This window comes from Saimiri boliviensis, chromosome 3, assembly GCF_048565385.1.
Source record: "Saimiri boliviensis isolate mSaiBol1 chromosome 3, mSaiBol1.pri, whole genome shotgun sequence".
Classification (NCBI taxonomy): Eukaryota; Metazoa; Chordata; class Mammalia; order Primates; family Cebidae; genus Saimiri; species Saimiri boliviensis.
Window position 1 is genome coordinate 39,882,631 of NC_133451.1, and position 15,012 is coordinate 39,897,642.

At 41.7% G+C, this 15,012-nt stretch overlaps 1 long non-coding RNA gene across 1 annotated transcript in view; it reads right to left on the bottom strand.

The window, feature by feature from the left end:
- Positions 1–5,081: 5,081 nt before the first annotated feature.
- LOC120363599 (uncharacterized) overlaps positions 5,082–15,012 on the bottom strand; it is a 44,596-nt gene continuing 34,665 nt past the window's right edge. The window contains exons 2-3 of the long non-coding RNA XR_005579097.2: positions 13,344–13,491; positions 5,082–5,347 (exon numbers count right to left, since the gene is read on the bottom strand). This is a non-coding gene — a long non-coding RNA (uncharacterized LOC120363599). The remainder of the gene's footprint in view (positions 5,348–13,343; positions 13,492–15,012) is intronic.

The window sequence follows — 15,012 nt, forward strand, 5'->3', positions numbered from 1 at the left end:
ATTCACCAGGGCAGCGATTGTCAAACTGGAGCCTAGATCAGAATCGCATGGAGGGTTTACTGAAGCACAAATCCCCGAGTCGCAAACCAAGTCTCTGAATAGGTAGATATAGGGTAGGGCCCCAGCATCTGTGTATCTAACAAGTTCCCAGAGGATGCTGATGCTGCCGGTCTGAGAACTATACACTTTGAGAACCCAACCTATACACAAACACATAGTCCTACCCAAGGATCGCGAATAAAAAACTCACATGATTCTTCCTGTGATGACTGTATGCAGTGGAGGTGGGCATTACTTTATTCTTTCCTGCATGAATTCATTAAGGATCCACGAGGTCTTTTACTAGGTTTGAGGATAGACTTGAATTTAAAAGCCCAGGCCCCTGCCTTCATGGAATTTACAGTCCGGACAGTTGACAGACATCTGTCAAATAATCACTCCAAACGGTCATTTCAAACAGGCAGAATGCTGGAGGGAAATGCACAAGGTGTGAATAGAGTGTACAGAGGGACCCTCATGCAGACTCAGAATTGAGGTTGTTATGAATGGACAGGAGGGGGGCTGCCTTGTGGAGAGGGTTTCTGACTTTTGCACTCCAATAACCTCTCCAATGAACAGTTATTTCCTTCAGACCCAGCTGGAGGCCAACAATCATGTCCCTCCTTCCTACAATATGAAAACAATACTGTCACAGAGAAATCCCTATAAATTCAGGTAAGTGTTCATTCTTGGGACTGTCTCTGCACCCCAACCAAGATCCACCTAACACGCCCGTAGACCAAAAACAGTCGAGGGTCACAGTAGCCCTCTTGGGGAAAATACAGGCTCTGTGAACTGGAAAGCCTTGTGGTTCCTAGTCTGTGATCTTCAAGGGCAGAGAGGCGACGAAACCAGCCCAAGACCACCACTCCGGTCAGGAGCGGAGATCTACCTTGCAGCCTCCAACCTTGCAGGCGGGCCCTCTTTCCAAGGCACAATATTCCCGGACGTCACAGCTCCCCTCGGATCCCCGGAGCCCAGCCAGGCCACCCGGCTCTCTCTCAGGGGTCCCGGGTAGGTGAGCGACGCCCCCCCACTCCCGGCTCCGTCTCTTCCGACCGAGAGGAAAACCCGCGGTGGAGTCTCCGGCGGCGGGGCGGGGCAGTGCGCGCAGGCGCAGAGGCCGCCAGGTTGGGCCAAGGAGGCGCCCTGCTCCACACCTGATGCAATCAGCCTTCCGGAAACGGGTCCGGCCGCCGGGCTCACCCAGGAAACGCTTCCGCGCCCTCCTCCGGCTGCCGCGCCCCCCGGGCCGGGTTCCCAGACTACCCCGGCCGGACTTCGCCCCGGGAGCTGGAGGAGTCGGGGGGTCACTGCTTGCCTGGACGCGCGAATTGCCCTGACAGTGACGTCGAAACGGCCACCGAGCGTTCCGCAGCTGCAGGAGGAAAGTCCCTTAATTATGAATTTACGGAGAGGACGCACCGGGGCTGGAGGGAAGTCTTTGACCCTTCCTTTACTTCCTTCCTTCGTCCGCCTCCCGACACATTGTCTTTCTCACTGAAAGGAACGTTTATTGTAATAGTTTTAGGGCAGTATGGAGAGGACTCCCCATGCCCTCTGTCTTGCTAGATATGTAACAGCATGTTAGCTTTGCTACATAAAGCTTTCCCACCGCGCACTCATTTTGTAAATAATTGGTTTCTCCATACTTCATCATTTAAGTTTACAAAGAAAATCATTTCTCGTTTCACCACCTCATGCAATTTTTATATCTATTGTGAGTAGGTTTTTTCTTCATGCTGACTCACTCATTAATTGTTTGCCAAGGAAATGAAATATCCAAGAATATTCCAAGAGCATGTTTTTTAAAGTATGGAAGTAAATGCTGTGAACAGTACATAAAAATGACCTCTCTTAAGTCCCTTAAGGCCAAAGGTCCTCCTGGGGGTGGGGGGGGAAGGGGCGGAGGGAGGAGGCAGATCCACGGAATTTTATTTGCAAAGATGCTTCAGAGACCATTCTAGAATCAAATCGAGATCAACTCTTAGACTTTATAGATGACATTTACCTCTCTGTGGCACAGGGAAATAAATGACTTTTCCTTATTTAGACAAATCGAAAGCAGAACTAGCACTTGAAGCCAGATTTCTCAAAATTCCAATCTAATGGGGGAAAAATATGTTATTTGCACAAACACGATAGGGAGTATAATACTATATTACATTGCAGTGTTACAATCCAAAGATTACAAAATACAAAATTGGTCGCAACAAAAGGATTCTATTACATGTTCCTTCCTGTGACGTCATTTGTCTTTAAATAGTTCTTAATCAACAAATATCCAGCCACTTCTAAGTGTCATTGAATAGCCAAACACTAGGCATTAAATATTTCAATTAAACAGGTCTGCGTCAGACGCAGTGGCCAAAGTCTGTAGCAGCAGCTACTGGGAAGGCTGACGCAAGAGGGTACGTGAGGCTGGACGTTCAAGGTTACAGTATGATCTTGCCTGTGAATAGCCACTGCTCTCTAGCCTGAGCCACACAGCAAGACCCCATCTTAAAATAAAACAAAACAGAAAAACCGTATAACTACAAAACATCAAGAGATCTTCCGTGCCAACATTTAGAACTTCTAGTATTTTTATTTGATTGTGTGGTGTATGTGCAACAGTTTGCGCTTAAACCAAGGGAATTTTAATGATCACAACAAAATATCATGGTCATGATTTTCTTCTGTAATGATTCTAAACACTTTAACAATATAAAAATCAAAGTGAAATCAAAAACAACTCAAAAGTCATGCCTGCAATAAGATAAAATCTAATTCTTCAAAACTGCCTCCCTTCTTAAAGAATGTGTATTTCTTTTTGGACTGTTCTGACACAGATCTGGAGGAATACTTTCTACTCAACCAAAAAATAGAGTAGAGTAAATGTCAAAATGCAGAGGTACAAAGTACACACCATCACACAGTACTAGTTATAGAATAGCTAACTTTTACTGAGTGTTTAGCATGTGCCAGATGCTGGCTAAGCATTTTCCATAGGTTGTTTAACTTAATCCTCACAACTACCCTATGAATGAGGCACTGTTGTTATCCCTGTTTTATGAATAGGGAACGTGACACTTGCAAATGTGAAGTAACTAACTCAAGGCACAAAATATTCGGTGGCAGAACTAGGATTTGAACCCAGGCAGTTTCCTGGAGCTTGAGCTCTTAAATAATACTCTATACAGAAAAAATGTAAATACAGAGAAAATGACTAATGATTCTCAGATGAGAAAGGAAGGGGAGTATTGTACTTACTCTCCTAAAGATAAAACGTAGTAAAATAAGTTTGTGGTCCACAGTAGGAAAAAACCTCTTGCTAACTAATAAATTATGTCCCCAAGTATAGGACCAATATTACCCACAGGTATGAGGCAGGTGATCAAATACCTAGTGATTTCTCAGGGGTACCTGTAAGGCCTTTTCTCTGATGACTGTTTCTCTAGTTCTAAACCACCCAATATGGCAGTCACTAGCCACATATGCTTATTTAATTTGAAATCACTTAAAATCAATTAGAATTAACTCCTCGGTTCCTCAGTGATACTAGCCACATTTCAAGTGCTCAGTAGCACATGGCCTAATAAGTACTGTATTGGATAGTGTAAGTAAGAAGCATTTCCATCACTGCAGAAAATTGTATTGGACAGTGCTGCTCTGGTCCTTAATGTCATTAGGGCAAACTTTTAATCTCTCTTCAGACTGCACTATTTTAATGAGCACAACAAAATATCATGGTCATGATTTTCTTCTGAAATGATTTTAAATACTTTAACAATATAGAAATCAAAGTGAAATCAAAAACAAATCAAAGACTTTGTTTCCATGGTCTACCTTCCCATTGAGCTTCAGTCCAAACTAGAATTTTTTTCCATACTGAAATTATGAGAGTGTAGAGAGGTACAAGGAGGTACAAAGCACAAAGTCCCCTACTATCATGGAAAGAATATGGGCATTGGAGTAAGACCTTATTTCACATCCCAGCTCTTACTAGTTGTGTGACCGTGGGCAAGCTACTTTCCCTCACTTTTCTTATCTGCAAAATGGGCATGTTAATTTTTTCATTATGGGTTTAAGATTAAGTAACATATAAAGCTTCTGGTGGTCCCCACATAGGATGATTTCCTTCCTTCCACTCCTATTTCAGTTAATGACATTCCCGAATTGCTCAGGATTCTAAACTAGAAATTTCAATCATCTTCAATTCCTCCTTCCTCCTCAACCACCCGCATTAAATTAATCTACCACCCACATTAAATTAATCCTCAAGCCCTTTTGCTCCAATTCAGTAGTGCCTCTCAAATGTGGGCCCGCCTCTCTGTCCTCACTGTCTTTTCATGCATAGTATTTCAGAACCCTGCTAAACAACCTTGGTGACACCCATTACTCCCAATCCAAGTCCTTTCTCCACACTGCTGCCAGAGTGGATCTTTCTTTAAAAAGATGCTGATAGCCGGGCGCGGTGGCTCAAGCCTGTAATCCCAGCACTTTGGGAGGCCGAGGTGGGTGGATCACGAGGTCAAGAGATCGAGACCATCCTGGTCAACATGGTGAAACCCCGTCTCTACTAAAAATACAAAAAATTAGCTGGGCATCGTGGCGCATGCCTGTAATCCCAGCTACTCAGGAGGCTGAGGCAGGAGAATTGCTTGAACCCAGGAGGCAGAGGTTGCAGAGAGCCGAGATCGCGCCATTGCACTCCAGCCTGGGTAACAAGAGCGAAACTCCGTCTCAAAAAAAAAAAAAAAAAAAAAAAAAGATAAAATCTTAACTACTAAACTGAAGGACTCACATAACCAACCCTCACTTCATCACTGCTGCTTGTTTGGTTGGTGTTAAAAAGAAAAAGAAAATTAAAAATATAACAAACCTTATTCCATTTCAAAAATATATTTCGATTCCTCTACTACCAACCTCTTTTTTCAGCCACCCCGTCCCCAGGTCATACCTCTCCCTCTACCCAACCCCCACTACACCCACACCCCAGCACTTATGCCCATGAAGCATTCCAGGAAACACGCAGTGGCCTTTTCGACTCTGCCCTTGCACACAAACCTCAGGCTGGACTAACACTTGTATATGTTCTTTATCTAGTAGAATTTTACTTACTCTCTAAGGTCCAGTTCAGGTACCACCTCTTCTATAAAAGCTCCTTCAACCCCTTCAGGGAACGGTGGCTACCAGGTCATCTGTGATGCCATAGATTTGAGCATAGATGCTGTATTTGGGCTCCCTAGGTTTAAATGTTGGCTGCACCACTCTCCCACTGCTAGTTTTGGGCAAACGACTTAATCTCTTGGTGAGGTTTCCTCATCTGAAAACAATGATAATCATAGTATGAATATCTTATCATTGTTACCAAGTATATGAGATAATGCACATGAAGTTCATAATAATATACTGGTCCACAGGCAACCACACAATACAGATTATCTTAAAATTGTTTGACTATGGTTTTATTTTATTTTATTTTATTTTTTTGAGATGGAGTTTCACTCTTGTTGCCCAGGCTAGAGTACAATAGCACTATCTGGGCTCACAGCAACCTCTCCCTCCCGGGTTCAAGCGATTCTCTTGCTTCAGCCTCTCGAGTAGCTGGGATTACAGGCATGTGCCACCACGCCCAGCTAATTTTGTATTTTTAGTAGAGACGGGGTTTCTCCATGTGGTCAGGCTGGTCTCAAATTCCGACCTCAGGTGATCTGCCTGCCTCGGCCTCCCATAGTGCTAGGATTACAGGCGTGAGCCACCACACCTGGCCCCCACTATGATTAATTATCCATCTTATCCTTTGTCTCATTATGAATTGTTTTTTACATTCTAAATTATATATATATATATATATATATATATATATATTGCACTTTAGGTTCTGGGGTACATGTGCAGAACATGCAGGATTGTTGCATAGGTACATACATGGCAATGTGGTTTGCTGCTTCATCCCCATCACCTTATCTGACATTTCTCCCCATTATCCCTACCCAATCTCTCTACCCTCCGCTGTCCCTCCCCTATTCCCCCTCAATAGACCCCAGTGTGTGATGCTCCCCTCCCTGTGTCCATGTGTTCCCATTGTTCAACACATGCCTATGAATGAGAACATGCAGTGTTTGGTTTTCTCTTCTTGTGTCAGTTTGCTGAGAAAGATGGCTTCCAGATTTATCCATGTCCCTACCAAGGACACAAACTCATCGTTTTTTTATGGCTGCATAGTATTCTATGGTGTATATGTGCCACATTTTCCTTGTCCAGTCTATCATTGATGGGCATTTGGATTGGTTCCAGGTCTTTGCAGTTGGAAACAGTGCCACAATGAACATACATGTGCATGTGTCTTTATAACAGAACGATTTATAATCCTTTGGATATATACACTGTAATGGGATTGCTGGGTCAAATGGAATTTCTATTTCTAGTCCTTGAGGAATCACCACACTGTCTTCAACTATGGTTGAACTAATTTACACTCCCACCAACAGTGTAAAAGTGTTCCTATTTCTCCACTTCCTCTCCAGCATCTGTTGTCTCCAGATTTTTTAATGATCGCCATTCTAACTGGCATAAGATGGTATCTCAATGTGGTTTTGATTTGCATTTCTCTGATGACCAGTGATGATGAGCATTTTTTCATATGTTTGTTGGCCTCATAGATGTCTTCTTTTGAAAAGTGTCTGTTTATGTCCTTTGCCCACTTTTGAATGGGTTTGTTTTTTTTCTTGTAAATCTGTTTTAGTTCTTTGTAGATTCTGGATATTAGCCCTTTGTCAGATGGGTAGGTTGCAAAAATTTTTTCCCATTCTGTTGGTTGCCGGTTCACTCTAATGATTGTTTCTTTTGCTGTATAGAAGCTCTGGAGTTTAATGAGATCCCATTTGTCTATTTTGGCTTTTGTTGCCAGTGCTTTTGGTGTTTTAGTCATGAAGTCCTGGCCTATGCCTATGTCCTGAATAGTTTTGCCTAAGCTTTCTGCTAGGGTTTTTATAGTGTTAGGTCTTATGTTTAAGTCTTTAATCCATGTGGAGTTAATTCTAGTGTAAGGTGTCATGAAGGGGTCCAGTTTCTGCTTTCTGCACATGGCTAGCCAGTTTTCCCAACACCGTTTATTAAACAGGGTCTCCTTTCCCCATTGCTTGTTTTTGTCAGGTTTGTCAAAGATCAGATGGTTGTAGATGTGTCATGTTGCCTCAGAGGCCTCTGTTCTTTTCCATTGGTCTATATCTCTGTTTTGGTACCAGTACCATGCTGTTTTGATTACTGTAGCCTTGTAGTATAGTTTGAAGTCAGTACCGTGATACCTCCAGCTTTGTTCTTTTTGCTTAGAATTGTCTTGGCTATATAGGCTCTTTTTGGTTCCATATTAAGTTTAAGGTAGTTTTTTTCCAGTTCTGTGAAGAGGGTCATAGGTAGCTTGATGGGAATAGCATTGAATCTGTAAGTTACTTTGGGCAGTATAGCCATTTCCATGATATTGATTCTTCCTAACCATAGCATGGAATGTTTTTCTATCTGTATCCTCTCTTATTTTGTTGAGCAGTGGTTCATAGTTCTCCTTGAAGAGGTCCTTTACATCCTTTATTAGTTGTATTCCTAGGTATTTTATTCGCTTTGTAGCAATTGTGAATGGAAGTTCGTTCTTGATTTGGCTCTCTTTAAGTCTGTTATTGGCGTATAGGAATACTTGTGATTTCTGCACATTGATTTTGTATCCTGAGACTTTGCTGAAGTTGCTTATCAGTTTCAGAAGATTTGGGGCTGAGACGATGGGGTCTTCTAAATATACAATCATGTCATCTGCAAATAGAGACAATTTGACTTCCTTCTTTCCTAATTGAATACCCTTTATTTCTTTTTCTTGCCTGATTGTTCTGGCTAGAACTTCCAAAACTATATTGAATAGGAGTGGTGAGAGAGGGCATCCTTGTCTAGTGCCAAATTTCAAAGGGAATGCTTCCAGTTTTTGTCCATTTGGTATGATATTGGCTGTGGGTTTGTCATAAATAGCTTTTATTATTTTGAGATACGTTCCTTCAGTACCTAGTTTATTGAGAGTTTTTAGCATAAAGGGCTGTTGAATTTTGTTGAAGGCCTTCTCTGCATCTATTGAGGTGATCATGTGGTTTTTGTCTTTGGTTCTGTTTATGTGGTGGATTGCATTATAGACTTGAGTATGTTGAGCCATCCTTGCATCCTCGGGATGAAGCCTACTTGATTGTGATGGATAAGCTTTTTGATGTGCTGTTGCAATTGGTGTGCCAGTATTTTATTGAAGATTTTTGCATCTATGTTCATCATGGATATTGGCCTGAAGTTTTCTCTTTTTGTTGTGTCTCTGCCGGGTTTTGGTATCAGGATGATGTTGGTCTCATAAAATGATCTGGGAAGGATTCTCTCTTTTTGGATTGTTTGGAATAGTTTCAGAAGGAGTAGTACCAGCTTCTGTTTGTTTCTGTGGTAGAATTTGGCTGTAAACCCGTCTGGACCTGGGCTTTTTTTGGTTGGTAGGCTCAATTTCAGCTCTTGTTATTGGTCTATTCAGGGTTTCAACTTCTTCCTGGTTTAGTCTTGGTAGAGTACAAATATCCAGGAATTTATCTTCCAGGTTTACTGGTTTATATACATAGAGTTGTTTGTAGTAATCTCTGATGGTAGTTTGTATTTCTGTGGAATCAGTGGTGATATCTCCTTTATCGTTTTTATTGAATATATTTGATTCTTCTTTCTTTTCTTTTTTATTAATCTGGCTAGCGGTCTGTCTATTTTGTTGATATTTTCAAAAAACCAGCTCCTGGATTTATTGATTTTTGAAGGTTTGTGTCTCTAACTCCTTCAGTTCTACTCTGATCTTAGTTATTTCTTGTCTTCTGCTTAGTTTTGAGTGTTTCTTTTTTCTTTTTCTTTTTTTTTTTTTTTTTTTGATCTTGCTTCTCTAGCTCTTTCAATTTTGATGATAGAGTGTTGATTTTAGATCTTTCCTTGCTTCTCATGTGGACATTTATTGCTATAAATTTCCCTCCAGACACTGCTTTAAATGTGTCACAGAGATTCTGGTACGTTGTGTCTTTATTCTCATTGGTTTTGAAGAACATCTTTATTTCTGCCTTCATTTCATTATTTATCCAGTCAACATTCAAGAGCCAGTTGTTCAGTTTCCATGAAGTTGTGTGGTTCTGAGTTAGTTTCTTAATCCTGAGTTCTAATTTGATGGCACTGTGGTCTGAGAGACTGTTTGTTATGATTTCTGTTCTTTTGCATTTGCTGAGGAGTGATTTACTTCCAATTATGTGGTCAATTTTAGAGTAGGTGTGATGTGGTGCTGCGAAGAATGTATATTCTATGGATTTGGGGTGGAGAGTTCTGTAGATGTCTATTAGGTTTGCTTGGTCCATATCTGAGTTCAAGTCAGATATGTTAATTTGTTAATTTTCTGTCTCGTTGATCTGTCTAATATTGACAGTGGAGTGTTAAAATCTCCCACTATTATTATGTGGGAGTCTAAGTCTCTTTGAAGGTTGTTAAGAACTTGCTTTATGTATCTGGTGCTCCTGTATTGGGTGAGTATATATTTAGGATCATTAGCTCTTCTTGTTGCATTGACCCTTTTACCATTATGTAATGCCCTGCTTTGTCTCTTTTGATCTTTGTTGGTTTAAAGCCTATTTATCAGAGACTAGGATTGCAACTCTTTTTTTTTTTCTCTCCATTTGCTTGGTAAACCTTCCTCCATCCCTTTATTTTAAGCCTATGTGTGTCCTTGCAAGTGAGATGGATTTCCTGGAGACAGCACACTGATGGGTTTTCACTTTTTATCCAATTTGCCAGTCTGTGTCTTTTGATAAGGGCACTTAGCCCATTTACATTTAAGGTTATTGTTATGTGTGAATTTGATCCTGCCATTTTGATGCTAGCTGGTTGTTTTGCCCATTAGTTGATGAAGTTTCTTCATTGTGTCAATGCTGTTTACCATTTGGTACATTTTTAGAGGGGCTGGTACTGGTTGTTCCTTTCCATGTTTAGTGCTTCTTTCAGAAGCTCTTGTAAGGCAGGCCTGGTGGTGACAAAACCTCTCAGCAGTTGCTTGTTCGTAAAGGATTTTATTTCTCCTCCTCTTTGAAGCTTGATTTGGCTGGATATTAAATTCTGGGTTGAAAGTTCTTTTCTTTAAGGTTGTTGACTATTAGCCCCCACTCTCTTCTGGCTTGTAGAGTTTCTGCCAAGAGATCCACTGTGAGTCTGATGGGCTTTCCTTTGTGGGTAACTGGGTAACCTGACCTTTCTCTCTGGCTGCCCTTAGCATTTTTTCCTTCATTTCAACCCTGGTGAATCTGACAATTATGTGCCTTGGGGTTGCTCTTCTTGAGTAATATCTTTTTGGTGTTCTCTGTATTTCCTGGACTTGAATATTGTCCTGCCTTGCTAGGTTGGGGAAGATCTCCTGGATAATATACCGGAGAGTGTTTTCCAGCTTGGATTCATTCTCTCCATCACATTCAGGTACATCTATCAAACATAGATTAGGTCTTTTCACATAATCCCATATTTCTTGGAGGTTTTGTTCATTTCTTGTCACTCTTTTTTCTCTAATCTTGTCTTCTCATTTTATTTCTTTTTTTTTTTTTTTTTTTTTTTTTGAGACAGAGTTTCGCTCTTGTTACCCAGGCTGGAGTGCAATGGCGTGATCTCGGCTCACCGCAACCTCCGCCTCCCGGGTTCAGGCAATTCTCCTGCCTCAGCCTCCTGAGTAGCTGGGATTACAGGCACGTGCCACCATGCCCAGCTAATTTTTTTGTATTTTTAGTAGAGACGGGGTTTCACCATGTTGACCAGGATGGTCTCGATCTCTCGACCTTGTGATCCACCCGCCTCGGCCTCCCAAAGTGCTGGGATTACAGGCTTGAGCCACCGCGCCCGGCCTCATTTTATTTCATTGAATTGATCTTCAATCTCTGATATCCTGTCTTCTCCTTCATCGATTTGGCTATTGAAACTTGTGTATGCTTTGTAAAGTTCTCGTGTTGTTTTTCAGCTCCATCAAGTCATTTATATTCTTCTCTAAGCTGTTTATTCTCATTAGCGTTTTGTCAAACCTTTTTTCAAGGTTCTTAGTTTCTTTGCATTGGGTTAAAAAACATGTTCTTTTAGCTCAGAGAAGTTTGTTATTACCCACCTTCTGAAGCCTGATTCTGTCAATTCATCAGACTCATTCTCCATCCAGCTTTGTTCTCTTGCTGGTGAGGAGTTGTATCCCTTGGACGAGGAGAGTCGTTCTGGTTTCGAGTGTTTTCATCCTTTTTGCACTGGTTTCTTCCCATCTTTGTGGATTTATCTACCTGTGGTCTTTGTAGTCAGTGACTTTTGGATGGGGTCTCTGAGTGGACATCCTTTTTGTTGATGATGAAGTTATTTCTGTTTTTTAGTTTTCCTTCTAGCAGTCAGGCCCTTCTGCTATAGGACTGCTGGAGGTTCACTCCAGACCCTGCTTGCCTTGGGCTTACCTGCAGCAGCTGCAGAACAGTAAGGGTTGCTGCCAGTTTCTTCTTCTGTTATCTTTGTCCCAGAAGGATACCCACCAGATGTCATCCTGAGCTCTCCTTTATAAGGTGTCTCTTTGGATATACAGGGGTCAGGGAGCTGCTTGAGGAGATAGTCTGTCCTTATAGGAGCTCAAGTGCTGAGCTGTGAGCTCCATTGTTCTGTTCAGAGCTGCTGGACAGGTAAGTTTAAGTCTGCTGCAGCGGAACTCATAACTGCCTTTTTTCCCAGGTGCTCTGTCCTGGGAAGGTGGGGCTTTATTTATAAGTTCCTGATTTGCTGCTGCCTTTCTTGCCCTGCCCAGCAAGGAGGTGGCCTAGTCACAGTCTGCCAGCAGAGGCATTGCTGAGCTGCCATGGGCTCTGCTCAGCTGCTGTGGACTCTGCCCAGCTGCTCTGTGAGCTTCCTTGTGGTTTTGTTTATAGAGGTTTAGTTAGAACTGCCTAGGTACTGGTGGTCTGCCTCCCTAATGGTGGACTGCCTCTGTAATGGTGGACTGCCTCAGTATTGGTGGATTGCCTCAGTAATGGCAGACTGCCTTGGTAATGGTGGACTGCCTTGGTAATGGCAGATGCCCCTCCCCCCACAGAGCTGGACTGTCCTGGGCCCAGCTGCACTTGCTGTGAAACTCTCAATCCAGAGCATTTCAGATTGCTAGTCTTTGTGGGGGTGGGACTCACTGAGCCAGATCACCTGGTTCTCTGTTTCAGCCCCCTTTTTTTCAGTTGAATGGGTGGCTCTGTCTCCCAGGCATTCCAGGCGCCAGTTGAAACAGTGACCCAGATTTGTGTGAGTTTTTGTGTGGACACCCACTGCGCTAGCTGAAACATCTGTGCTGGAAACTCATGGTGCTTTTCAGCCTGGGAATCTCCTGGTCTGTAAGCAGTAATAACTCATTTGGAAATGTGGTGTTCACTCAACCTCTGCATTGTTTTTGCTGAGAACGGCACTCCAGAGCTGTTCCTATTTGGCCATCTTGGATCCACCTCTTCCGTTTTAAATAATTTTTTAATTTAAATTTTTTTTATTTTACATGTACATTGATTTTCATATTAAATACAAGTATTTTATGACAGAAGTACTTCATATTGATCAAAATTTAGGAAATTCAGATAGCATGCCAAAAAGATTAAATTCTCTACTGTTTGAGACATCTCTTGCTTACAAGCAAAAGAAACTCATTCTGATTAACTTATCCAGAAAAAAAAGAATTTATGGGACTGTTGTTGGGCAGCTCACTGCATCAACACAAAGATTGAGAATCAGGTTAAGAAAGGGTCAGGATCTATGGAGGACTGGCAGCAAATAACAGACAAGACTATGGCACAGTGGGTCACCAAGGGTACAACCCCACTGGCCACTTGCTGTGGCCACCATTCCTGAACATTTGTAACTTAGCAAAAATAGGAAGAGCATCTTATCCCCTCTCCCACTTACCCACCCCATAATCTTTGCCTATATTGGATCACTCATAGGCAAACAAATCATGCACTTATAAGCTTTGGTGCCTTTGCTTATGCCATTCCCTTTGCCTGGCATAGTCTTGCTCTGTCACCCAGGCTGGAGTGCAGTGACATGTTCATGACTCACTATAGCCTCGACCTCCTGGGCTCAGCCTCCCTGGTAGCTGGGACCACAAGTGCACACCACCACTTTTTTATTTTTCATTGAGATGAGGTCTCACTATGTTGCCTAGGCTGGTCTTGACTCCTGAGCTTAAGCAACCCTCCTACCTCGGGTTCCCAAAGTCCTGGGATTAGAAGCATGAGCCACCACACCTGGCCTGCTCACTTCTTGATTCCAGAGCTTACCATATGCTTTTGCAGCACTTAGCATATAGTACAGTTAGATGTTGTATCATTCTTTGTTGCTATGCTGTAAATTCCTATTTTCAGCCACATCACATAGAATACACTTGATAAATATCTGTTTAATGAATGAAAGGAAGAAAAAAATAAATTAGATTTTAAGGCACTGTACTAAGCACTTTACAAACATTAACTTGCTGGGTACAGTGGCGCATGCCTATAATGCCATCATTTTGGGAGGCCAAGGCCAGTAGATCACTTGAGTTCACAGAATTTGAGACCAGACTGGGCAACATGGTAAAACCCCTTCTCTACTAAAAATACAAAAACTAACCAGGCATGGTGGTACACACCTGTAATCCCAGCTACTTGGGAGGCTGAGGCAAGAGAATTGCTTGAATTCAGGAGCCAGAGGCTGTAGTGAGCCAAGATCATGCCACTTAGTGGATGACAGAGGTTAGACTCTGTCTCAAAAAACAAACAAACAAACAAAACCACACAAACAAACAAAACCACCCAAACAGTGCAATTTAGTCTCAATTTATAATACAGTTTTTCCTCAGATAGGCTGGATTACTATTTTATAACAGACGAAACTGAGATCAGAGGAGTGAAGTTACTTTCCAAAGGTCAAACAGCTATTAAGGGACAGAGGCAGAATTTGAAGAAGGCAGTCTCTCTCCAGAGCATAGGCTTTTACCTAAAGAGATGTTATGACTCTATGAAAGGTAGTACAGGGTTCTTTTTCGAGAAAACTCTACAACACCTTTGTTTGTTATTTAAAGACCTGACAGTCTCCTGGTAACAGAGAAAGCTAATTAAATGTTTATGTACATTTTCAATATTGAAAAACATACTTAGTAAATTTCATAAACACTTATTCCATCATTCTTGAACAATGGTAATGGAAGGCTCTATACACAAATTCATAGAAACTCAATTAAATGAGCACAAAAGCGCACAATAAAATTAATCACACTCTTTGTCTCTGCCCTTCCCCCAGGTTACCAGGAGTTGTTAGTGTAGACACTGGCATTTTATCAAACTGGTTCTGTATACAAAGAATTTATGTTGTTCTGCTCAGGGCACTCTCCTTCCCTGGTTATATGATATCTCTCACCCCTCCTAGAATCTCTGTTTTGCTTATCATCAGACAGCAGGAACATGACTCCAGCGTACCAGTGTGCATGGTGCCTCACAATTAATTGTCTGCATGATAAGGGCAAGAATTTAAATCTTGTGAACAGAGGAATACCATCACCTTCATGTTCAAAGGGTACATAAATTACACCATCCAACCAGAAAAAAATACTCCATTTTAAATTCATATAAACATAATTAAATAGAAATGGAGAATGTGAAATGAAGAACACTGAGAGAGAAGACATTCAAAAAGAACTAGAAATCATTTACAAGAGAAAAATGCTCTGCTGATCCCAGAGATGGATAAGATATATCGCTAATTTGCAAAGGCATTGATAGTCTCCTTGATCAAGCAAGGGATTTATAGTCTCCTTTCTCTATTTGTTCTTGCCAAGTATCTTCACTTTTAATTGCCTCATTACAAGGTCTGCAAAATAAGAGAAGAAAGGAAGATGGAGAAAAAAGATCTAAACATTTCTTTTACTTTTAAGAGATT